General features: G+C 42.8%; 1 protein-coding gene across 3 annotated transcripts in view; it reads left to right on the forward strand.

Annotated features, from left to right (window-relative positions):
• The window catches only part of runx2 (RUNX family transcription factor 2), a 250,911-nt gene that overhangs the window by 203,577 nt on the left and 21,213 nt on the right, over nt 1-26,121 (forward strand). The gene's annotated exons all lie outside the window — the stretch shown is intronic.

The raw sequence follows: 26,121 nt of genomic DNA on the forward strand, positions 1-26,121 counted from the left end.
GTCAGGGATACTTCTTGCTTTTCTGGCATGGCAGGGAGTTGAACTGGATGGCCCATGTGGTCTCTTCCAACGCTTCTATGATTCTTTGATTCCATGAAAGCAGCTTGGCTTACATCAAACTGGGGTGGTGATTGTGTAGTCTGCCTGATGATGTTCAACCGGTGTTTCCTGGATTCCACCCCATTGACTTTACTGGTTGGGTCTGATCAGCAGCTCAACAGACATCTGCAGGGTTGCATTTTGCAATAAAAGTTGGGAGAGTAGCAGATTACTCCTCTTCGTTCTCGGGCATATGGTCAAAAGATAAGTAGTCGTCCTGGATGTGAGGGCAGCAGGAGGAGATGTATGGGTGGTCTGAATGTGAGGTGTGAGAAAGAAGGTGTCATTCCCATCAGTGTTTCCCCTAAGGGAAATGTAGACTAAGGGATGGTATATCAGCACATCTGAAAACTGGAGGGAAAGGCTATTATCTGATCATTAACTTTTGACCACAGAGCAAGCCATATTCTGATGTGACTTGCAGACAAACGGATGTGAAGTTTGTACCCACTATAGGTCAAATGGTAGTCAAATATTTTAGTGCAATTTAGCAAAACAAGGTGCAAACACACTATTTATATAAATTGGTGACTTTGGATTGGATATCCCAAGGTGAATTGCTTTAGTTTTGAGGTGGGTATTTTCTATTATGCAACAGTTGGTCATCAATATTGCTGATCATCTCGTTTTGGCTAATCACCTAATTTGACAGTAAATCTCAGCTAATTTGGTGGTACCTCTGAGCAAATGTACATTGAAAAGGACTGTTAAACATGAAAAGTTAATAGCACCTTATTTCATGTTTTTGGGAAACCCACCCAGGAGGCTCCAAACAGAATATCATGTTGCATTTCTAAAAGTTAATAATCTTAAACAGAACCTGGTCTCAAAAGCATGAGATTTTTACAAATGTAAGAATGATTAATTTTTTTCCAATTGTAACTTTGATTTTGTGGAGAACACAAAACTCTTTCTAATTAAGTGCAATTAATTTATTGGCCAGAAATGTTAAGTTAGAAAAATCTAGGGGACCTTAAATATTTGCAGCTATGTTGCCTAAACCCTAAAGGCACCAGATCCTGTCTGATCGGCTTTTAGTACTTGGATGGGAGGCCATCAACAAATCTATATTTGTTGACTATATTTCAAAGGAAGGAGCCAGTGAAATCACTTCTGAGGTCCCTTCTACACTGCCAAATAAAATCCAGATTATATGCTTTGAACTGGATTATATTTGTCTACACTGCCATATAAGGTAAAGGTAGGTAAAGGTTTTCCCCTGACCTTAAGTCTAGTCGTATCCGATTCTGGGAGTTGGTGCTCATCTCAATTTCTAAGCTGAAGATCCAACATTGTCCTAGGTCATGTGGCCGGCATGTCTGCATGGAGCACCGTACCTTCGGTACCTATTGATCTACCCACATTTGCATGTTTTCGAACTGCTATGTTGGCAGAAGCTGGGGCTAATAGTGGGAGCTCACTCTGCTCCCCGGATTCAAACCACTGACCTTTCAGTCAGCAAGTTCAGGAGCTCAGCGATTTAACCCGGTGCACCACCGGGGGCTCCACACTGCCATATAATCCAGTTCAAATCAGATAATCTGGATTTTATATGACAGTGTAGAAGGGGCCTGAGTCTTTCTTTCCTAAGAAAACCTTGTGAAATCTATATAGTTTATCATAAGTCAAGAGGCATATAAACACACATCAGTTATCTGTTACATTGCAAATCTTCTGCTTTAAGTTAGTTTTGTCTGTGACTAGCATTTAAATAACAGCTGATGCTAATGGTGCCCTGTGCTTTGTTTACTTGTTCATTCCTACAGTTGTCAGAAGCAAAAACACACAATATATAAAAACTTCCACTGTCTTTGGTTGTTTCGTCTCTCTCTGTAAAATAAAAAAACTTAAATTGTGCCTCTTATTCTGATTTGGACAGGTTTGTCCATTCACAAAAATATGCATCTCATATTTCTTCAGTCCATTGGGTCAAGAAATATGAGATGTGTATTTTTGTGAATGGAGGAAGATTCCTGTCGAAATCTGAATAAAGGTCATAATATAAGTTTTAGTTTATTTTAAACAACCTAGCAGCTAGCTAGAAAGAGAGCTGTGTGCTGCACAGTTGAGCAGATGGGAAACTAGCTAGATATAGATGGAGACAATCTTGGGAAGACTCCCTATTTTAAAAGGACTGGGCCCTTTTCTTGCCAATCGTGTTTTTCTCACAACACTGCAGGATGTTCTCTTTTATCAGGATAGCCAAAGCAGATGCTAAACTCTTCACTGCTAAATCCTGGATAAGTAAGAAAGGAGGGTAACAGCTGACTTCTATTAAGATGAACACCAAAAGAATAAGCCAGAAAGTATGAGACATCTCCAGAGGCTTTGTAAACCTCTGTTTGGCATAAAGATCACAGAAGCAAAAAGGCAAACTCACATACAGACCTTCTCCATCTATCCCTGCATGAACCCGTTCCTGATTGGGATCCATTGTCTTTCCTGGTGCTCTCTTGCACCACTCCCATCCCCACAACACATACAGTGCTTGCAATAATAGTGATGATTTCTATTACTATTGTCTTGAATTCAATATGGGTTACTACTCTGCAGCAATAGAGGCAGCAGAGAACTCATTCATTGCTGCCACCATTGCATCTGCAAGGAACCATCCAGCTCAAATGTTTGGAGTGATCAGAGGGCTATTACATGCTGGTCCTCAAAAAGAAATCCCTGACTATTCAGCAGCCCACTGTGAAAAAGTTGCAAAGCACTTTGCAGATAAAGTCGCTCAGATCTGTTCCAACTTGGATGTTGTTCTTGATACAGTTTCAATGGATGTAACTTTGGCTCCTGCTTGTCCAGTGTTGATGGGTAACTTTCAGTCTGTGCAGTCTGAGGATGTAGACAGGATCTTTGGAGAGGTAAAAGCTACCACATGTATTCTAGATCCTTCCTCTTTCTGGCTGATCAAACAGACCAGAGGGGCAAAGTGGGCAAAGGTGATGGTCAATGCCTCCATCGAACAAGGCAAAGTTCCAACTTGCCTAAAGGAGGCAGTTGTGAAACCTGTATTAAAAAGCCATCCCTGAGCCCCTCCATAATGGACAACTATCAGCCAGTGTCCAAACATTTCTTTTTGAGCAATGTTTTGGAGTGTGTGGTGACCTCCGAACTCCAGAGATTTCTGGATGAAACAGATTTCCCGTGTTTCCTATCTTTCTTCTCAGTGTTGGGGATTAGAAAGGAGGTTGGGAGGGAAGGGTTATACATCCTTCCTGTTACGACCCTTTCATGGAAGAGGCATGTGCAGTTTTAGACTAAGGACCTCATCACATTGATGAGGTCACCTATTCCAATTCGCCAGCCTCCATGGCACATTGGCGACGCAGCAGGGCAGTGATGCTTCCCCATCACATGTGGGGAAGTGTTGCCATACGGCTTGTCCCTGCAATAGCCCCTATGTTCCAACTGGACATGGGGAGGCTCCCGTGTGGGCAGCACAGCATCCTACTATGCTGCTGCCGCAGTTAAGCAATTGAGCCCTGTCAGAAGTAAAGATATGTCAAGTGATTGGCGGTGTGGGACTCCTTCACTCAACTGGGGCGGCAGTGTTCTAGGACACTAAACATTAGTTGCATGATGAGGTCATAAACTGTGAGGTACTGCTGGACCCTTGTGAGCTGAGCCTGATCCCAACTCTAGTGCCACATGTGATTTGACCTATAATTTCTTCCGATCAGTGTGCTTCCATGAGAAAGGTGCAATCAGAGATAAGTTTTTAGAATCTCTGAATTATATGCATGCATAATTATGTTCCCTGAACACAAATAAATATAGTAGGTCCATGTATTTTATCTTATTTATTTATATTGGCATAGCAATTTCTGAAACTTCACTTTAGTCAAATTTGAGTATTTGTATATGTTTCCAATTATGAGCACATTTTCCAAGATTAGTGAAATGGGTGCATTCAATTTTTAAGGCAATACATTTCTCTGTGAAATGTATTTTTACAGGATATCCAAGTTAAGCCTGGCAACTTTGCTTGTCATGGGCTTACTGCCAGGGACAGAGCACCAGCTTATCACATAACATAAAATATGAACTTCAAACACTGTGACCAGGTGCAACAGTCGGTCTCAGTAGTTCCAAACTGTGAAATAATGCTACATGCTTTGACGCCTCTTCATCAGATATGTTCTAATTCTTTTGAACTGTAGAAATAAAGTTAAGTATATGTGCAACAGTTTGTCAGCCTAGTTTAGATCTTTTCTTAAAATGCTGTTGTGCACTAGTAGTCATAGACGTGATCATAGAAACATAGATTCAGAGAGTGAGGGGTTCGAGTTTGATCAAGGAGCTTTGAGTCTAACCCCCTCCTCAATACAGGAGCTCCAGCAAGAACCTTAGCAGCAGATTGTGGTCCAGGCTTTTTTTCCAAGATGTCCAAAGAAGGGGACACCACTATCTCTCTATGCTGTTCATCCCATTGCTGAACACCCTTAAAGGACTTCCTCATACTTACCTCTGGAAGCATTGTATGGGTCTTCCACTCCAGATGCAGGATGGATGGGTACGCCACCCATCACATGATGTACAAGAACTTCCTGTGGAGGTCCCTCCTCCAACTGGAGGGGAAGTGTTGTATGGCACTTCCCTCTCAACACAAGAGGCTTCCCATGTCATGCTGGCTCCAATGGAGACAGCACGCTTCTATGCTGCCTGGGCAACTCTACCCCCATGTGATGGAAGAAAGGTCACTGTGAGGGAGTGGTGCACAGGGCGACAGATTTGCCCCAGCTGTCCCTCATTTTGGCGGTGAAGCCAGGCAAAGCATCTAAGATAGTTACTGTCAATAAGTTACTTTTATTGTTTAATCAAAATTTACTGTCCTGTAACTTAAAACCATTGCATATCCTCTGGGGATATACAATGGTTTTAAGGCCTGCTCTTGCTGTGTCAGTCATTTAAGGAGTATGGTCATGTCATTCTTCAGTCTTCTGTTCACCAAACTAAACTGTCTTATCTTCACCAAACCCTAGCCTTTCCAGCTATATTATGTTCTGAATGACTTTTATCATCTGCATTGCCCTTGTGTGAATTCTCTCAAACTTTTATATATCCTTCTTAAAAGAAGGAGCCCAGAACTGAACACTGTACTCCAGACTTGGGAAACCCCCCAAAGCTTCCCTGGAGCTCCAGAGCTCACCCGCACATGTAAACAGTTGAGCCAGTTCAGATCTGGAACTAACCACCACTGCTTACACAGCCACCCTGCTTTCCCTAGGCTGAGGCGATCCAGGGATAGGGGATGGCAGACTCCCACACCATCATGTCCCTGGCGTAGTATCAACCAAGGGGCATGAAAATGTTAGTGGCTTCTGCTGACTAGAACCCCAGTAACTCAGGAAGATTAAGACGGAGGGGGGAGGAGGGGAGGGTTCAATGCCACTGGGTAGTGCGGACACGCCCATGCTGCCAGGGTGGCTCAGAGGCTGGCTGTGTAGAGTCCATCCTGCTTCCAGCTTTGTGGATTCCTCAGAACCAGATAGGCCCTGGTCCAAATTAAATGTGTAGATGTGTCCTTAGATATTTGTTATCTCCTTTGATGCTGTGTCTAACTGTTGGCTCATAATTGTCTTAGTGCTGGTGGTAAACTATATTTTAAAGGTCTTTTAACAAGGTTGATAGCCATCTGTCAAGAGTTAATTAGTTGTGTATCACTGCATGATGGTGAGTTGGTCTGGATGGCCCTTAAACCTGTTCCAACAATAAGATTCTGCAATTCCATATGCCCATAGGATATTGTAAGGCAGTGTGGTCCAACTGTGGCCCACAGGCCACATGCAGCCCACCAAATTTATTATTTATTTACAGTATTTATATTACGCCCTTCTCACCCTGAAGGGGACTCATTATATACATATAGGGCAAACATTCAATGCCCATATACACATAGAACTGAGACAAAGACAGACACAGAGGCAATTTAACCTTCTCCTGAGGGGATGTTCGATTCTGGCCACATTGGGGAGCAGCTGCTTCATCATCCACTGTGACGGCACTTCATCATTCCAACGTTGTAAATTAGTTAAATTTGCCTCCCCACTTTATAAGTGGTACCTTATTTCCTACTTGATGCAATTGGCATAGCCTTTGTGCCACCATTTTATTTCTGGTACTGGTTGCCTCCCCACTTTATAAGTGGTACCTTATTTCCTACAGAATCTTATTGTAACTATCTTTCGGGTTGCTAGGTCATCAACGAGCAGGGGCTATTTTTTATTTTTTAATTGAAAGGTTCTCACCCTGCCACGGGCTGGCCTCTAACTCATGACCTCATGGTCAGAGTGATTTATTGCAGCAGGCTGCTCACCAGCCTGCGCCACAGCCCGGTCCCTTTCATTTTTGTTGGTCCTTGCCCTTCTTACTGGAAAAATATTTTAACATTTGGGAAAAATCATTTACCCTTCTTACTGCTTTAGGTTTTTAAGAAACATTCTCTTTCTGGAATGTCTCTGGCCCTCACATTCCTATACTAAAGTTTGATTGGCTTTTAGATAACTAAAGGTTGGACCGTACTGTTGTAAGGTAAAAGCAAAAGTAAATTTAAATGCAAGATCATTCCATGATATGCAGTATCTCATTTAACCCCCCCCCCCCCCCCCCACCAAGGAATCTTGATGTAGGTTTATAATTAGCTTTTTCTCATGGGACATGGGCCTTTGTGCCACCATTTTATTTCTGGTACTGGTTGAGAAATCTGGTGAGTTTATTGAAAAACAAATATATCTTGCCTTTCTAAAATTTGCTAATGGTTTTTGTTGAGCAGGCTCTTGCTTACAAACATGGATTATATTAGAAAATATAATCCAAATATGTGCCAAGTCTAAAACTATTTTTATAACAGAGTTGCAAAAGACTCCACATTGGTGCAATTCAGTATTCACAGTCTTCCCCCAATAGTGTCACAACAGATTAAAAATACATAAATCAGCACCAGAGTTCAAGGACTCTCTCAGGGATATCCAACAAAAGATGGCATAACATCATTCCTGACAACAAACCAGTCTTGCTAGGTAAAATATGTGACATTCTATTGCATTTTGGAGATAAAGGAAATGTGAAGGAGTTGGAGCAACAAGGATTTAGTAACACCACTGGCAAAAAAAGTTTTAAAAAATATATGCACAGTAATTTATTTTGGTAAATAATAAAATGCTATTAGACATTTGGATTAAATATGTCTTTACAGTTAAATCTTGAATTCAGTAGTCCCAGCTTTCTCATTATTATTATCAGGTGTACAAGACTATTTCAGGTCTAAATCTGGGTTATCAATTATTCTAATCTGTAGTTCTAGAAACAGGGAAGTAAACAATCAACCCATATTGAAGCAGAGGGAGGGAGGGAAGGAAGGAAGGGCTTTGAAATATGCTTAGTGGTACCTATGAATTGGGTGAAGGATAGCAGAGGTACAAAGTACAGAAATCTCCACAGGTAAATCCTGAATATTGAAGGCACTCATGAAATCTGATACCTACATGGACATCAGAAGAGCTGTGAGGCCAAACACAAACCATGAGAGTCCAGACAAAGATCCACCCAGAGGAAAGGTGTTCTTACCATACATCAAGGGAACCACTGACCGCATAGGCAAACTGATGAAGAAACACAACCTACAAACTATCTACAGATCCACTAAGAAAATCCAACAAATGCTATGGTCAGCGAAGGACAAGAGGGATCCTCTCTCCTCTGCAGGAGTCTACCGGATACCATGCAGCTGTGGACAAGTCTACATAGGAACCACCAAACGCAGTGCCCAAACACGAGTCAAAGAACATGAAAGACACTGCAGACTAAGTCAACCAGAGAAATCAGCCATAGCAGAGCACTTGATGAACCAACCTGGACACAGTATATTATTTGAGAACACAGAAATGCTCGACCACTCCAACAACGATCATGTCAGACTACACAGAGAGGCCATTGAAATCCACAAGCATGTGGACAACTTCACCAGAAAGGAGGAAACCACAAAAATGAACAAAATCTGGCTACCAGTATTTAAAAAACTCAAAAATCAGAACGGTAAATAAGAAGCAGCACTCTGAAAACAGAGGAGTTCCAGACATGAATCAGCCAGGGGCAGCTAATGACTCTGAACAAAGGATGCCCCCAGGCAGGAAGACGCCAGGAGATGAAGCTATTCAATGCTAATTAAGGTGATTAACTACAACATTCACACTGGCCTCCAACTGACTAGAGTTCTTCTCTCACCCTGGACTTTCCACAGATATATAAATCTTCCTTGCTTAGTTTCTCCATACCTCACAACCTCTGAGGATGGCCGCCATAGATGTGGGCGAAACGTCAGGAGATAATACTTCTGGAACATGGCCATACTGCCCGGAAAACATACAACAACCCCGCAGATCATTATACCTATGAATTGTTCTACTGGGTGAAATGAGATAACATTTTGGTTCCCACAAACATATAATATGTATTTAATTTTTCATACTTTAGCCTGTTAGTAAGATTACAACAAGACATGTAATAAAACTGCTCAGTATCTGTTATTTTACCACATTTAAAAATACTGGCCCTATTTCATACAAGCATAAGGGCAAGGAGTGTATATAATAAGAACACTTCTTTTTCAATTTTTCTTCTTGACATGAAAGTGCATGAAACAACATTTGACATCAATAAAATCCAATTCAATCCATGTGAGAAACATTACAGTTGTAGTATGGTTATTGAGTGATGATACCTGTCTGGCCAAGCTAAAGGAAAAAAAGAAATAATACAAAGTGATGCATCATAAATTATGCATTCAAAACCCACACAACTGTAGCAGTAGATCTGTTGAATGTAGTTACTTGTTTTTATATGGGCAAAAAGAAATATCAAATCTAATAGATTAAAATTAAGGAAAGGGTGTTGAATTCCTTCCAATAAGTCCCATCCTTACTAGATAACTTTTTCGTTTAGCATGTCTAGCCATGAGTTTCAATTCAGTAATTCTTTGAAGTTGTTAATACCAGTTTTCCTGAAATCCAAAGACTGCGATTGAATGTATTCTTCTTCAGCTTCCCCACAATCATGAATTCTGACATTACCGTGGTCAGTGCACCACTGCCTTTTGATCTTAGATGGCACAACCCTACTCCACCACCCCCTCACCCTGACTCCCTCTTACCCCCTCACCCTGCCATGCTTTTAGCAACACACTCTGTCACCTTCTAGTTCCCTGCTGGCAACGTTTGTACACCCTAAATGATGTACGATCCCTGTGGAGGTGCATCGTGCAAAGTGCAAATGTTGCAGTTAGGGTCCTGTCAACACAATATATAATGTACTGCCAACTTCCCTAACCCAACAAACAGGAAACCTAAGCCACAATTTTGTAGCTATGTGGCATCCCTTACTTTCCCCCTCATAGGTTGCCTCTACCATGTTTCATAGCTACAGAACAACAAGCCACATTCATTAGCTTTTGTAGCCACAAGGCTATTGCTCACCCTTGCTACCAAGATACATGCCCCCCCCCCCCCCCGCGCATCATGTTGAAGATTGCTATCTTATTGAGCTGTATCTTTTGCTCTTCTAAACACCTTCTTAACTACTACCCTATTATGATATAAATTATTGGCAGCTCTGGAGAACACTGAATAATAATATAACAAATGAGATATAATGCATCTAAGTCCCCCCGCCCCCAATCTCTTTAATACTACATTTACTCAAATCTAATGCTCACCTTTTTTGGCTAAATTGCCTTTCCAAAATTAAGGTCACATAATATGGCAATCTTAATGCTGAGCCAAAGCAAAAGAGGAAGCTACTTCAGGAGCGCTTGGAGCTCCTATTTAACGTTTTCTTTTCCATTGCTGAAAGCTTTAGTTTTCTAACACTTTTTGTGTTAAAAGAAGGAATTATAAGCATGCATCCACTATAATTAGCATCTTTTTTGTCCACATTACCAAGGGTGCACTTTTTGTCACTGTGTATTACATTTGCCAGCAAATCCTTTTTTTGGTTTCAAGATTTGGAAAATTGAGGTGCGCATTAGATTCAATGGTGCATTAGACTTGGTAATTGTTTTGGATAATTTGAATTTTCTGCAAATGTTGCACTTTGCATTACATTTTGCCCACATTATTTAGCAGATTTATTTATTTGTCCAAATATTGTATAAACAACAGCGTAACATGATAAAACAGAACTTCTGCAATAATAATGTTGATGTTACAAAATTATGTAACATGCATATATGATACTTACTTTAAAAAACAAAGACAAAATAGTAATTTCAAATGACCTATTTAATTTATACTATGTTAGATTTTGAAAACCTATTTAAAACAATCAACTAATAACTCTTGCCAGGTATTAATGTTTTCCAACATTCAATAAATGAGGTCCAGTTTATTTGGAAATTGCTCTGTCATTTTCCCCACTTTATTGTTCATTTAGCTTTGAAAGAAGTACTCCTTTTGTTCTTTTGCATACATTGACATTTCTACATTTTAATAGCATTGGTGCAATGGATAATCATCATAAAAAAGAATCTTGCTTCTGTAATAGTGTAAGAAGCTATTCTTTAAGTTTCTGGCAGATACCTTTTTTGTGACCTGAATCTTAATTTGTTTTTGGTTTTTTTTAAAAAAGGTTTATCCTGTGCTTACAGCACACCAAAACATGGTAACAATACCCTTCAAAGTGTTGTTGTTGTTATAATATTTATTACTATGCTGTTTTTCCTCTTAACAGAGACTCAAGGCCCATTTACACAGCAGAAAATGTGCAGGGAACTGAATCTTAAATCTGTGGTTCCCTGTGCATTTGCTGCCTGCACAGAGGGCCAAACGTTGCCTTTCTGACAAGTGCGTGGCCAGACACCCACCCATGCTGAACCAGCATTAGCAAAGGTGGGGACGACCACCTGGCCTCTAACCTACTCTTACCCCACTTCCTGGCTTTAAAATAGTAAAAAGAAAAAGAAAAAAGATGCTCCTTACTAAGCCTGGAGGCCTCTGAGCGCTTATTTTGTAAATGTAAAGTCATAACATACCTTACTTCTGGGAGATCGCAAACTTTTTCAACCGTGGAGCCCTTTTTGAAGTAGTTTCTCATAGAGCCCCAAGAAATGTTGATATATTATATTATACTATACTAGCTGTGCCCGGCCACGCGTTGCTGTGGCGAAGTATGGTGGTATGGGAAATAAAGTATTGAGGAATTGGTGGTAGTTAAGGTCAAGGGTCATGTTTATGTTGGATAAGTGAGAGTCTACTGTATATTTATAATCTTATATTATCTGCTTAGAACTGGATGATATGAGGCCCCTTCTACACAGCTGGATAAAATGCACACTGAAGTGGATTATATGGCAGTGTGGACTGAAGATAATCCAGTTCCAAGCAGATAATATAAGATTATAAATGGGTTATATAGCTGTGTGGAAGGGCCTTAAGTCTACACTGCCATATAATCCAATTAAAATTTGATAATCTGTATTTTATAGGCAGTGTGGAAGAGGCCTAAGTGAGGCCTAACTCTGCCTGTCCCCTGGGCTGAGTGGGTTGCTAGGAGACCAAGTGGGCAGAGCTTACCCTTCTAGCTGGCAGCAATTGGATAAAAACAATTATTGCTCTCCCTCTAATTAGGACTTTATTTTTCTTTTCTTTTTGTTGTATGAACGTAGAGGCATGGATGAGGGGTTGTGCTGCAAAGTTTAGTGTTTCTGGGATGTGTAGTTTTGTTGTTTTGTCCTAGGCCAAAATTTCATTACCCTTTTATATATATAGATTATATATAATGTATATATACAGGCATGGACAAAATTTTTGATGCATGTGTTTTAAAATTTGGCAGATGGGCCAGGCCAGTGGAGAGTGTTGTGTGAATGGGATATAGCGTTTATTTGGGAAATGAAAATCTAAAAAGATATGGGGTAGCATTAATAGAGAGGGAAATGTAGCAAAAGTACTCAAAGGATATAATGCAAAGTCTGACTGAATAATCTCAATAAGACTTCAGAGAAAAAGACAGAAGAATTTTTTTTAAAAAAAATATGCTGGAGTCTAGGAGGAACTTGATCACACACCAAACATCTCATATCACACATATGTATTTGTAGGAGAAAATGGCATTTTCCATAGGGATTTTGAGTAGAAAGGTTAGATTGGCACTGTTCTCGCTATCTTTTTTTGTAGACTGTTGAAGATCTTTTATTTATTTATTTATTTACAATATTTTTACCCCTCCTTTTTCAACACTGGAGGGGACTCAAGGTGGCTTTACACTTAGGCAACTATTTGATGCCTTAAACCAGTGATTCCCAAAGTGGGCGCTACCACCCCCTGGTGGGCACTGCAGCGATTCAGGAGGGCAGTGATGGCACCTATTAGGACATGGGGGAGGGGCCAGAGGAGGGGCGAGGCCTCTTCCCACGTACCGGAGACAGGACTGAGCACCTGAGGCGCCTGTTAGGACACAGGGGGCAGAGCTAGAGGAGTGGGCGTGGCTTCTTCCCAAGAGCCCAAGACAGTGCTGAGCCTCTATACCTCTCCTGAGAGGCCTTTGAGGACTAAAGGGCGGGGCTAGGGGCGGGGCTTCTTCCCAAGAGCGCGAGACAGGGCTGAGCCTCTGTATAACTCCCCTGAGGCACTTGTTAGAACACGGGGGCAGGGTATAGAGGTTCAGCCCCATCAGGCACTTGGAAAGAGGCCCCACCCCCTCCTCTAGCCCCACCTCCTGTGTCCTGGCAGACGCCGCAGGACAGGGATAGAAGCTCAGCCCTGCCTCAGAGCTTGTAACTCCGCCCATCCCGGTCCTGGCCGCCCATTTGTAGCCCCGCCCACCTCCCCCTCCCAGCCCTGCAGCTTGGACTAGGGGAGAGGCTCAGCCGCACCCTCTTGAGTAGGAGTCATGGCCACTCCTCTAAGCCACGCCCCCCTTTCCAGGGGGCACTGAGTAATATTTTTTCTGGAAAGGAGGCAGTAGGGCAAATAAGTTTGGGAACCACTGCATTAAACCAATGTACAATTAAAATAAACATTTTAAAATAGAATTATAATATATATTAAAACATTTAAAAACATATAAAACAATATCTTCAATGTTAACCACGCTATCCAAAGTCATAGTCTGGGCCGTTCCAATAGTCATTGCACATAATTCCATATTTATCTATTGCACAAGATCTCCAAAGGCTTGATACAAAGGCCACATTTTCACTTTCTTATGGAAGGTCAGGAGGGAAGGGGCTGAGCTAATTTCCCTGGGAAAGGAATTCCATAGCCGAGGGGCCACCACTGAGAAGGCACTGCCTCTTGTTCTCGCCAGTCGCACCTGCAAAGGAGGCGGGACCGAGAGTAGGGCCTCTCCAGACGATCTTAAACTCCGATATGGTTCATAGCGAGAGATCTGTTTGGACAGGTAAGCTTGGCTGGAACCTTTTTTCTTCTGGCAGGCCTTTGCGGGATGACTTCTCAAAGGGAAACACCTTTTGTGTGCGGTGTTGTTTAAATCTGGTGTGCTTCTTTATAATGGCTTGCTTTTAACTGCTTTTAATTTTATTGATTATATAGTTGTATTTTATCGTTTAGGTGTATTTCAACTTGCACCTATTTTAATTTTTGCAGGCTGAATTTAATCCCAAATGAAAAAAAGGTTGGGCTCATGATGATGGGATGATGATGATGATGATGATGATGATTAATGACTTTGTCACACAGAGTTGCTCTGCATAGTTGAGGAATGTGGGGAACCTGGCACTCCATCACCTGGCTCCAGTAAAGGGCAATCCCATGGGGAGAAGTGTCAATCGCATAGCTTCCCCCCATTGACTTCCTATGGCAACATGGGAAGGCACTCATGTTGCTGCAGCAGCATGCATGCACTGGCTCCATGCTATTTCACCCACGGAGCCCAGTCAGCGGCATTTGATAGGAGCCAGCAGGCTCTGTGGGTGACCTGGGCTAAACTGGCATATGCTGCTGATTTTAGCCCTTTGTGATGAGGTTGACAATCAGAACTAGTGTAGCGGCAGTCATTTACAGCAAATGGAACAGTATGAAAGTGTGGTTTTTCAGTCTATACTCTTCTTGCTTTGGATAAAATAAGAGTTTGTCAGTTGCCTGAGACAAGCCAGTATGTCACTGTTTGTATTAAAGGACCACCATCCCCTGCTTAGTGAGTGTAGGGTCCCTTCCACAGAGCTGAATAAAATCCCACATTTTCTTCTTTGAACTGGAATATATCACAGTGTGGACTCAGATAACCCAATTCAAAGCAGATACTGTGGGCTTTTCTGCCTTGATATTCTGGGTTATATGGCTGCGTGGAAAGGCCCTGAGTCTAATGCATTATCAGTCCCCCAAATCCCCTGCACTTCATGGAGGTTAAATGCCACTTCCCACGCCACTGTAAAACAATTAATGGGAAAAAGTCATTTCTTGTGCCTCAGACTTTTCCATCTCTCTTTTATTCAGTAACACTCTATATTGTATCATTCGGATGCTGCCATTCATTAAATCTCTCTTTACAGTTTTAAATCTTTCTTTTTTTTCATGTCTGGAGTGACTTGAAAAACTGCAAGTCTCTTCTGGTGTGAGAAAATTGGCTGTCTGCAAGGATGTTGCTCAGGGGAATGCCCGGATGTTTTGATGTTTTTAGCATCCTTGTGGGAGGCTTCTCTCATGTCCCCGCATGGAGCTGGAGCTGATAAAGGGAGCTCATCTGTGCTCTCCCCAGGTTGAATTCGAACCAGCAACCTTCAGGTCAGCAACCCAACCTTCAAGAAATCCGTTCTGCCAGCACAAGGGTTTAACCCACTGCACCACCAGGGGCTCTTAGTTTTAAAACTGGGGGATGGAAATACAAGAGCTCCTTTACCACAAATATATATATATAAAGATTCAGTTCACAGGTCAAAAAGAATTGCTGAATGCCCTGACGGGACTGCATTCAAGGGGGGGGGGGGGGTTCTAAGTCTGATTTATGGCAGCCGCCAGCAAACCGGGATGGTGAAATATTTGCTGCTGCTTGCAGGAACCTGGAAAAAAATTAAGTGTGAAGTTCTGAAGAGAGCAGGCAACAGTTCTCCAGTCAATAAACACTTCCAACCAGTTGGCAGCTGAACAGAGCTGTGGCCTGAAATACGAACCTCAAAGGAATACGGGGAGGGGTCAGTCTCTGCAGTGTCAAAATACTATTACTGCTATTATAGTTTCTCATACATTATTTCTTAGATTGCGAGGGAAATATGTGTTTTTGTTGATTTTTGTTGGTTCTGTTGACTTGCTCCCTCCCCTCCTTCTTTTCCTTTTCCCTTTTCCAGTCCCCCTGCCCCTTTGGAGGTTTCCCCAAAAAACCACGGAAAGAGCTGAAAAGTAATACCAGGAGCACAGGAAGCTGGTTAAACCCGTCATCTAAAAATGCTCTGACTGAAAAATATGATCCCTGCAGGGAAAAGGCAGCATGCCTCTTTTTTTTCCAGCAAAGCCTGCTGCTTCCGGTCGCAAGAGGCCACAGCTTATTCCACAGGGCTGACTTTCCACAGTGCCAAAGGCTTGAAAGCTGTGGGCAGGGAAGTTGGGATTTTCATTTCCATGAAAAGGGAATTTCCTAGAGGTGAAAATGGAGGCAAGGATTTTTCAGAATGTTCTTGGAACAAGCCCCGACACTGAAAGGCTTGCCAGGTGAAACACGTGGCTGCCTTGGTTTTATTTCTTTAAGGGAAATTAATATTCATCTCCAGCATGTGTGTAGCCCATTAGATATAATCCTTTTTCCTTTCCAAACTGAATATTGCTTCCCACACTAATTCATAAGTTTAAAATATACCTGAGCAATTTATAATTTGTCAGCAATCCCACACAGTCAATGTTTAACATATGTTCAAGATTATCTGTGCTTATATATACATGCACAAAAAGACAATTCACAGAATAGTCAGGTAAATTTACTTTTTTCACCCTAGGGAGGGTGCACACACCACTCCGTGAAACAAAAACACCCGCTCTCCGGCCTGCCTCCCCATTGATAAAAGAGGAAGGGGCCTGGGTTCCAGTTTGATTTATGGCATAGTCAGCAAATGAAACCGGTGAAGAGCTTTTGCTTCTCAAAGTCCTGGAAACATTTCTAAATACTGGAAATAAAGAAGCAAGAGCAATGACATGTTATTTTTAACACTGTAACTCTAGCCACCTTTTCATGGTTACTCCAATATTTCTCCAGATGAAAGCTATATTTGCATTACTATTTCTTTCTTCATTCCCTTTCTTTTTTTTTTTAAAGGGTCACATTATTAGTTTTGTAGTTTTCCCATAAAAGAGTCACCTTCAATGTGTTATGTGTGGGGAGGAGCAAGCAATGTTGGCAGGTGATGCAGGGATGCACCTCTGTCTTACTTCTCAATATCCTGTGGGTTGCAACAGAGCCGCTTCTCTTAGGAGAGAATATCTTATCTCCTAAAAATCAATCAGGGCCAGCTTACACCTCCTAACAAAGGATTCCCCCAGCCAGAAAGCCTTTGAAGCTGCAAGGCTATTCGATGGTAATCAAGGTGGCCAGCTGCAACATTCATACCTTCCTCAAACAGACAAGAGTTCTTTCTCCCACCCTGAACATTTCACAGATGTATAAACTTCACTTGCCTAGTTTCCAACAGACCTCACTGATATCGGCTCAATATCGACCACATTATCGACCAATTATCGACCACAATAATTTGAGAATTCTGCCTGGCATGAAATATTAGCAATTAATTCAGTTCCCAGATTAGAATTAATTCACCAAAGACAGTTGAAGACATAAAACAGAGTCAGATTTATTCATCCATAGCAGGGGTCCCCAAACTAAGGCCCAATGAAGCCATTTATGCGGCCCCTACGGCAGCAGTTCCCTCCTCCTCTGCCGAGGAAAGTGTGTTCGGCGCAGGGTAGGAGGGAAAGGCGCACACCTTTCCCGTCTCCTCCCTCGCCTGGTGTGTGGCTTCCAAAGCTTTGCTTGTTTATAATGGTATTTTAATTATTATTTAATTAATAATTAATTATTAAAGGGGTGCTCTGCTAGTGCTTTTGGTGCACAAAGGCAGAAGGAGGTTGGACTAAATGGCCCAGGGGGTCTCTTCCAACCCTCTTTATTATTTTTATTATGATTATGATTAACATTGAGGCTGTATTTGTTCCTGTTTTGTTTTTTTACTTCAAAATAAAGTATGTGCAGTGTGCACTGCATAGGAATTTGTTCATAGTTTTTTTAAAAAAAACTATAGTCTGGCCTCCAACGGTCTGAGGGACCGTGAACTGGCCCCCTGTTTAAAATGTTTGGGGACCCCTGATCCATGGCCATGGGAAGGAGACCTGTGGTTTCACGCCCAAGAAACAAGCCTGCCCACATGTGCTCCTGCAAGGAGCTAAATAGAGTCTGTTTCATTGTTCCAGTTTGAATCCTCCCTCCCTGGCTTGGGATTGACTGAGACTTCAATAGTGTGGCTAAAAATCTCCTCCCAGCCAGGCTGGAGCTAAGCTCAGGTGAGGAAGAGTCCAGAGGGGAGGTTGGAGTGTGCCCAGCAGGGGATGATGGGATTGTGAAATCCAGGCCCAGGAGAACAATGGAGGGTCTGGTCAGGAGGAAGCTTGACTTGACAAACCCATTTTGAGAGTACTGTATATGAATGTCTCTCACCCCTAGTATTGAAGTTCCTTTGTCTGTTATTGCCTGGGACCGGTTCACAATAGCAGGGTTGTTTAACATGGATTTCAGTACTTTTGCCACATGTTCATTTCTGAGATATATACACACACACACACACACACACACACACACAGTAGAGTCTCACTTATCCAACATAAATGGGCCAGCAGAATGTTGGATAAATGAATATGTTGGATAATAAGAAGAGATTAAGAAAAAGCCTATTAAACATCAAAATAGGTTACGATTTTACAAATTAAGCACCAAAACATCATGTTATACAACAAATTTGACAGAAAAAGTAGTTCATTACAAATTAATGCTATGTAGTAATTACTGTATTTACGAATTTAGCACCAAAATATCACAATGCATTGAAAATATTGACTACAAAAATACGTTGGATAATCCAGAACGTTGGATAAGTGAATGTTGGATAAGTGAGACTCTACTGTGTGTGTGTGTGTGTGTGTGTGTGTGTGTGTGTGTGTGTGTATATATATATACACATACATATACATACACACCTTAATTAAATATAAACAGATTTAACATGGGAAGGGAATAGTTGCTGCTATTACTCCTTTTGCAAGGTGGCCAAGACTTAACCCCTTTTTTACCATTTCAGCTTGATGCCCTTTAGCAAACTACATTTTTACTGGGGGAGGGGGGGGGGTAGTGGTGTTCGAAAACATACAATCTCTGAGGATGCCTGTCAGAGATGTGGGCTAAACGTCAGGAGAGAACGCTTCTGGGACATAACCATACAGCCTGGAAAATTCACAGCAACCCTATCTTTTCATTGCTTGTATTTTTGCAGAGACAGTGTGCTCTTCACAGTCAAACTGCCTGGCAAAGATATGGCCATCTTCAGAAGAGATCCCACCTCCAGTGTGGTTTTAGGACAGCAAACGGGATGCCCTGTCTTCTTTCCTGCAATTTGTAAATATGATGTCCATGCACAAACTTGTATCTTTTGTCTTTTGAGAGGAACTTCCCTAAGGTTTAGGAACCAGCCCAAGGGTTATAAATTGTCCAATTGTTCAGATTCACTTTTTTATCCTGCTATTTTGCCTTTCCAGTCTCATTTCCCAGAAACATTGAGAAACAGCTTTCACAAGAGAAGAGCTATAACCATTGCTAGATAATACACTGGAGGGCAAACACTTTTATAAGGCAGCTCTTGCTTGTATAAAGAGGTTTGTCTTATAAAGATATTCCACCTTAACATTAGGAAGAATATCTTAAAGGTAAGAACTGTTTGGCAGTGAAATAGAAAGATGCCTCAAAGTCTGGATGGCCCTTGGGGTCTTTTCCAATTGTACCATTCTATCTCCTCTCCCCAATTCCTTTTTACCTTCTCTTTAATTTGTGGTTGCAATTATTCAACAGCCACTGATTCATGAGACAAAAATAAATCTTGATCTTTGGCATTGTTCCTGTAGGAATTTGCTGCTTTGGTTTATAAAGCGTCTTTGCTTATTTTAAAAGATTCCAGAGAGATTCCAGAGAAGAATATTTGTACGTAGTCAAGAAACACTTAATAGTGGGTATTTTTTGAATGAATTCTGGTACTGGGGACTAAGAGAAACAATAATACTTAAAAAAATAAGGAAGATAATTGGAGCATTATGAACATTCTCTGAAAAAAATCAGCTTCTGTAATATGTGGGAGAGAACATAAGAGTGGGAGGGAACGTAGTGTACAGGAGGGCTTCTTAAACCTTTCCACTCATGACACTTTTCTGCACAAGAAATCTTTACGTGACCCCAGATATATAGATATATAAAATATATAAAATATGTATGAAATTCAAACATTTAATGAAAATACATCAGCATTTGAAAGCCTTGCTGAACATCTTGATTTTCTCTTTTATGATATACAGCTGAAACATCTTCTGCAGACTCCACTGTAAACACTAGGGGTGTGCAAAACTTCATATTTAATTTGTAAATCGTATTTAATTCATACATTTTGTATATACAAACAGATAGTAAGAAACACCAGGGTGTGTGTGTGTGTGTGCCAAAGCTTAAAAATCAAAACTCACCCAATACTTTTTAATCTGAATTCTGTAATGCTTGGAAGCCTATAAAAACCAGTTTCATTTTCAGCCCAAGCAAGGCAAAGCCAAAAAGGCTTTGGAAGCCTTCCTGTGTTGCTATCCCTTCATTTGGGGGGGGGGGGGGGGCAGAAGCAACGTTTCCTCCATGGATGAGGAAGAAGGTAAGGTGGGCATGGAGTGGTGGCTTCTCTACACCCCCCACCGGGAACCCATGGATTTGCCCTAATGTGGAGCAAATCCATGGGCCTTTCTGATGAGGTTGTTAGGCTGGATCTACACTGTCCTATATCTCAGGATCTGATGCCAGATTATCTGCTTATCCTAGATTATATGGCAGTGTAGATTCATATATGGGGCCCCCAGTGGCGCAGCGGGTTAAACCGCTGAGCTGCTGAACTTGCTGACCGAAAGGTTGGCGGTTTGAATCCGAGGAGCGGGGTGAGCTTCCGCTGTTCGACCCAGTCAACTTAGCAGTTCGAAAACATACAAATGTTAGTAGATCAATAGGTACCAGTCCAGCGGGAAGGTAACGGTGCTCCATGTAGTCATGCCGGCCACATGACCTTGGCGGTCTCTACGGACAATGCTGGTTCTTAGGCTGAGAAATGGAGATGAACACCAACCCCCAGAGTCGGACACAACTAGACTTAATGTCAGGGGAAAACCTTTACCTTTTCCTTAGAATCATATAATCCAGTTCAAAGCAGATAATCTGGAATCAGATCCTGGGATATAGGGCAGTGTAGATCCAGCCATAGTTGGGACCCCTAAAGTCCAGTGTGTCTAAAGCATGTAAACTCGAACAAGAATTGATTTACGTAAAAGTTTCATGATTGGCTATGAAACACCATTATATCATTCTAGTTTTCAGCCACTGCACACGTTTATCTTTAAATTCCCAGATAGCAAGACATTAAATATAAACAGGGATATTAAAACTTCTAATTAAATGAAACCCTTTCATCAAGATATTGAGGTTTTTTTCCCAACTTCTTGGTAGTATTTCTGTTTTAAAGTATTTTTGTTGGTTTAGACAGCAGATGGACATCTTATCTATTTTCTTCTCTCTGTCCTTCTTTTGTTATAAACTGAATGCTAGCATCCCTCTGTTCCTGACTTTGGCATTAACACAGAAATATGCCTCTTTCTTTCTGTGTATACATTTTTCTCTATTACTAAAGGGCTATTGTACTCCCAAAAGGGACTCCCAAAGGACATCTAATCCAACTCTCTTCTGTCAGGTAGGAAGGCAAGCCAAAGCATTATCATATGACACTATCATCTCCCTCCTGCACCCGCAGTACAAACATCTGGGCATGTTCAGCCAAAATGGACTAGAATTGCTATAAACAGTTTCACAACCATGCATCAGCCAACAATAATAACTATTCAGTGAGTCAAATGGTGGCCATTCTTCATGCACCTCCCATTTCCCCATATTCATCTCTGCAGTGACAGGAAGCTTGATGGGTGGAATTTCTTTTAAGTTTTAATCAGTGGGAAAATACTGATGTCACATTTACAACTAACATTGCAGTTTACCAGAAGTGAATTGACATTCACCAAATAAGCAGTTTAATGTACTGAAGTAAGCTGGTGGTGTTCAAAGTACATACAAATGGGGAGAAAAACAACTGCATTTATTGCCTTGTGCAGTTTGCCATTCATTATAAAATATAACATTATCATCATGTTAATGTAGCTTCTACTTATCCATTCAAAGTGAGCCAAGATGTAGCTTCAATTATTATTATTTTAAATTTAATTTGCAGATCTGCCTATTGCAAAGCTGCTTTAAAATACATGATGAGGTTGTCCTTTTAGTGAGTTAAATGATTTAAATCAGGGTCTAAAACCATTCAGAGATTTGTTTGGACAAGAAATTCATGTTTTCTTTGGACTGGCTGGAAGGAGACATAATTATAGTGTGATGCTCTGCTTAACAAGCTGTCAGCATTTCCATACTAAAAAATCTATTTTCAGGAGGTTCAAACACTTCCAGGAAAAAAGAGGAGGGAATAGGAAGGACAGCCTTAGAGACTCAAACTTGGCACTCATATTTAATCTCACAAGATTTTTTTATAGAAAAGAATACACATAAAAATTAACACAAGTAATTGACAAACAGAAGCCTGTCTATTCGATTCAAAGTCTTTTCAAGGATACGGAGGCTGAAATCACATTTCTTTTCAAAAGAAGATCTGATTCAGATGAAAAGGTCCCAGTCCATGGTATTTTTAGGCGAGGTAGCATAGTTATTATAACTATGAGCCAGGAATATGTGAGTTTCGATGCTAGCCACTAACTCCCTGTGTGGCCTTGGGTAATACGCTGAACTGAGTAACATCTTGACCCACACAGTAGCTGGCTTCTTTCCCTCCTGTGCACTTCAGCACGTAAACACACACTCCTGCTTATCCATAATGGCTTCACTCCATCTGAGCTGAAATGCCTCCTTATTAAAAGTAGAGAATACTGGAGTAATGCTAGAGTTTAGCAGACACAGATTGGGTGTAGAATGCAATGGTATCCAATGGCAGAATATTCTTTGTAGTAACCAATCTGTAATAAATGGTGGAACCATCATAAAGAAATGGAGGAGCAGGGTAATCTCTTTAGTCCAACAGCTACTGTCAAAATCTGATGGTTTCCACAAGTTCTTCTCTAGGTTTTCCAAACCTCATTTTCAGTATCCATACTTGCACTAACTTTCACTTTAGAGAAAATGTGGAGGCAAGGTACAAAACTGTAACCCCTGCGTGTTCCTTGCAGAACATCACTATTTACATTCTCCTTTAAAATGTCATCTGTTAGTAAGCATATGCTTACAATTTGATCCTTCTTGTGCCTTTCTATAATACTTGACATGGTTGTGTCCTGCATTAGGCAGAGTTGGGGAATGCTCTGGAGCTTTCCTGAAGCTGTGGACCAGCTCCAAACTTCAGGGTAGTGTGAACAGCTGGAATAGTTCTGAATCAGATCTGGCCCCACTTTTCACATGAGCCAGTGCCACCATCCCATCGCTTTTGCGAGTCACATGGGCACCTTTGCTTACACTGGTAAGGGTGCTGAGCAATGGCCCCAAGCTCTCCAAAGACCCAAAGCTGACAATATAACGACAAATAATGGACAAGGTTAGAGTGACTGTCCACTAGGACCAATCCGGGTTTACTCCTGTTGGACAATGAGGACTCTGCTCTCACCACTGATGTGGTTTGGAAGTAGAGTTGTGTGATCACCAAAGAAGAATCTGGGCCACAGATTTTGTTGTCCATGTAGAAGTGTCCTCTGATGGGAAGCTGAAGGACTTCTTGGAAAAGAGATTGCAGATGCATTTGTTGTGTTGCCTGCAAAACAAATACAGTGGCAATGTGATTGAGTTTGACTCATACCTTGTCTTCTATTTTTCTTCACTAATTATTATCATTGTTCCATTAGCCTCTTTGTATAAGTCACTAACTATTTGCATTCAGGATTCCGAATGTATTTCTGGACCCTTTTTTGCATTGCATCTGTCTGTAGTTATTTGGAGAATTTCATCAGTCATCCAGTGAGGTTTCTATGTCTCTTTTTTGGGTTGCTGTGAGTTTTTTGGACTGTATGGCCATGTTCCAGTAGCATTCTCTCCTGATGTTTCACCTGCATCAGTGGCCAGCATCTTCAGAGGTCTGTTGGAAATGAGACCAGTGGAGAGTATGTATGTGTGTAGATAGATAGATAGATAGATAGATAGATAGATAGATAGATAGATGAATGAAATGTCCAGGGTGGGAGGAAGAACCCTTTGTGTGTTTGAAGCAAGTGTGTATGTTTAGCAAGCTTGATTATTAGCAAGCTTGATTAGCATTGAGTAGCTTTGTAGCTGCAAGGTCAATCAGTCGAGATACTTACATAGATGTAGCCTGGCTGTTGGTTGCCTGGAAGCATCCTTTGTTTAACTGGCACTTAATTGTTTACTGTCTGGAATTTCCCTGTTTTTTCTTCGTGTACTCTGTGAATGCACACTAATGGAGAGGCTGCGCCTGCGCAGGTCCCAACGGAAACTCTTCCCAAGCTGAAGTTCAAATTTTGGCGGTAGCCACGCCCCTCCGTCCCCGGAGGGCATATAAGGCAGCCCTCGGCGTCTCCTCCCCAGTTCCTTTTTTTCCGCCGCAAGGTTCACTTCGGATTCTCATGTCTACGACTCGCTTCAAGCGCTGCACTCAGTGTGCCGCTAAAATTCCTGACTCCGACGGCCACGCCAAGTGCCTTTACTGCCTCGGGGAGGCACATGTCGTCGGTACCTGCCGTTTCTGCCTGGCCCTAACGGCCCAGGCTAGAAAGAATAGAGCCGCGAGGCTTAGAGCGGCGCTCTACGAAAAGTCGCTTGCCCCTGAACCCGCTCCGTCGACTTCGGGCTCGAAGCCGCCGCTTAATCCGACAGCGATGTCGGCTTCAACAGCTAAAGCTCCCTCGGCCTCGTCTAGGGCGTCCAGAGCCTCCAGGTCGTCTAAGACCGCCAAACCACCGTGCACTCTCACCACGGCTACGGTGTCGACACGTTCTGGTCGAGTCGGCCCTTCCTCGACATCGAGCTCGGTGGCCTCCGTATCCTCGGCCCGTTCCCACCTCGGGGCTCCTCCGTCGTCTTCTGCGATGAAGATCGCCCTTAAAAGAGCTCACGAGGAAGCTCGTCGGTCCCAATCCGACTCAGCTATGGTCCCTCCCACGCCGGGTAAATCCCTGAGGGTTCCATCAAAACAACCGCTCGCTAAGAAGAGGGCAACTCAACGCTCTTCCTCTTCCGCTTCCTCCAAGATGGGCGCCATTTCTTCGGCAACTTCTTCTAGAAGATCCTCTCCGATCGCTCCAGCTCAGCGACCTCGCCAACCTTCTCCTCAACAACTTTCGGAGGGCGAATTGCAGGACTCACCCCACCACTCCACTCAGACAGTGGTCAGGGTGCCATCTCCTCGACCTGCTGCTTCTCAGCGCTCGTCCCGTCAACAGCTTTTTCCCCCAACCTCGACACCGGAACGGGGTAGACAAACCACTCGCCTGGCTCGAGCGGCCCAGGCCTCGGCCTCCAAAGAAACTCGGCCGCAGATGCCTCCTGCTCTTCAAGTTTTGCCGCCCCCAGAGACTGTGTTGTCATCTCCCCCTCAGTCCCCTCAAGGGGCTGGGGACGATGAGATTGATATAGATCGTCCTGATTCCGCTCTCTCGGCCTCGGTGGTATCCTTGGGCCTTGATCTCTCTCCTCCTCATGATGCCTATGAGGTGGACCCTCCTTCGCCTACCGACAACATTCGGGCTTTCTCCGAACAAATGGTTAGAATGGCGGATGCCCTGGGTCTAGAAATCAAACAGACTTCCAAGGCAGTAACTGACCCGGTCTTCAAACGGGTCCAAGCCCAGGCCCCTCCGGCCACGCTCCTGCCGTTTTTGCCTTATCTCCTAGATGTCATCCAGTCTTCGTGGAAGACTCCTTCCTCGATCCCTCCTACTTCGAAGAGAATCGAGACCTGGTATCGTACGGACGACGATACTTTAGAATGGCTTAAGCACCATCCCGACCCAAATTCCATGGTTGTTAAAGCCTCTCAGTCCTCCGGTCGTGAATCCACCACCCCTGCAGACAGGGAAGGCAAGAGATTCGACGCGGTCGGAAGGAAGCTCTACTCCGGAGCCCTTCTGCTTTGTAGGATGGCGAACTATGGTGCCTGTATGGGGGCCTACCAGCAAATCCTTTGGGAAAAAGCTCAACCCTTCTTTTCAAAGTTGTCCGACGAAGACCGGTCGGTTATGTCCACCCTACAACAAGAGGCCGATTCATTAGCTCATCATCAAATCCAGATGGCTAAGCATACGGGAGACACGGCCGGCAAGATGATTGCCCACGCCATCGCCATTCGTCGCCACGCCTGGTTGAGGTCGTCCGGTTTGTCTTCCTCCTCGAGGCAGGTCATCGAGGACCTCCCCTTCGACGCCATGGGCCTGTTTAACTCTGGCACCGACGACAAGCTTAAAACCAACCATGACTTTAAAGTACTGGCCACCAAATGCGGTGATCAACCCCAAGCTCACCGCACCAAGTGGTTTCCTCAACGCTTTCGACGCTTCCCGCCTCCTTCTTACCGCCAGCAATCCTTCAGGCGTCCCTCGGTATCGAACAACAACAACCGTCAACAGCCCCGTCGCGCTGCCCAACCGCAAAGACAGCGCGGCCGGGCCACCCCCACCGCTGGTCAACCTCCCCGGCGCTCCTGACGCCATCTCTTTTTCCGAAGACTCTTCTTACGGTACCGATGCAGCT

Source organism: Anolis carolinensis, chromosome 1 (genome assembly GCF_035594765.1).
Source record: "Anolis carolinensis isolate JA03-04 chromosome 1, rAnoCar3.1.pri, whole genome shotgun sequence".
In the NCBI taxonomy this organism is placed as follows: Eukaryota; Metazoa; Chordata; class Lepidosauria; order Squamata; family Dactyloidae; genus Anolis; species Anolis carolinensis.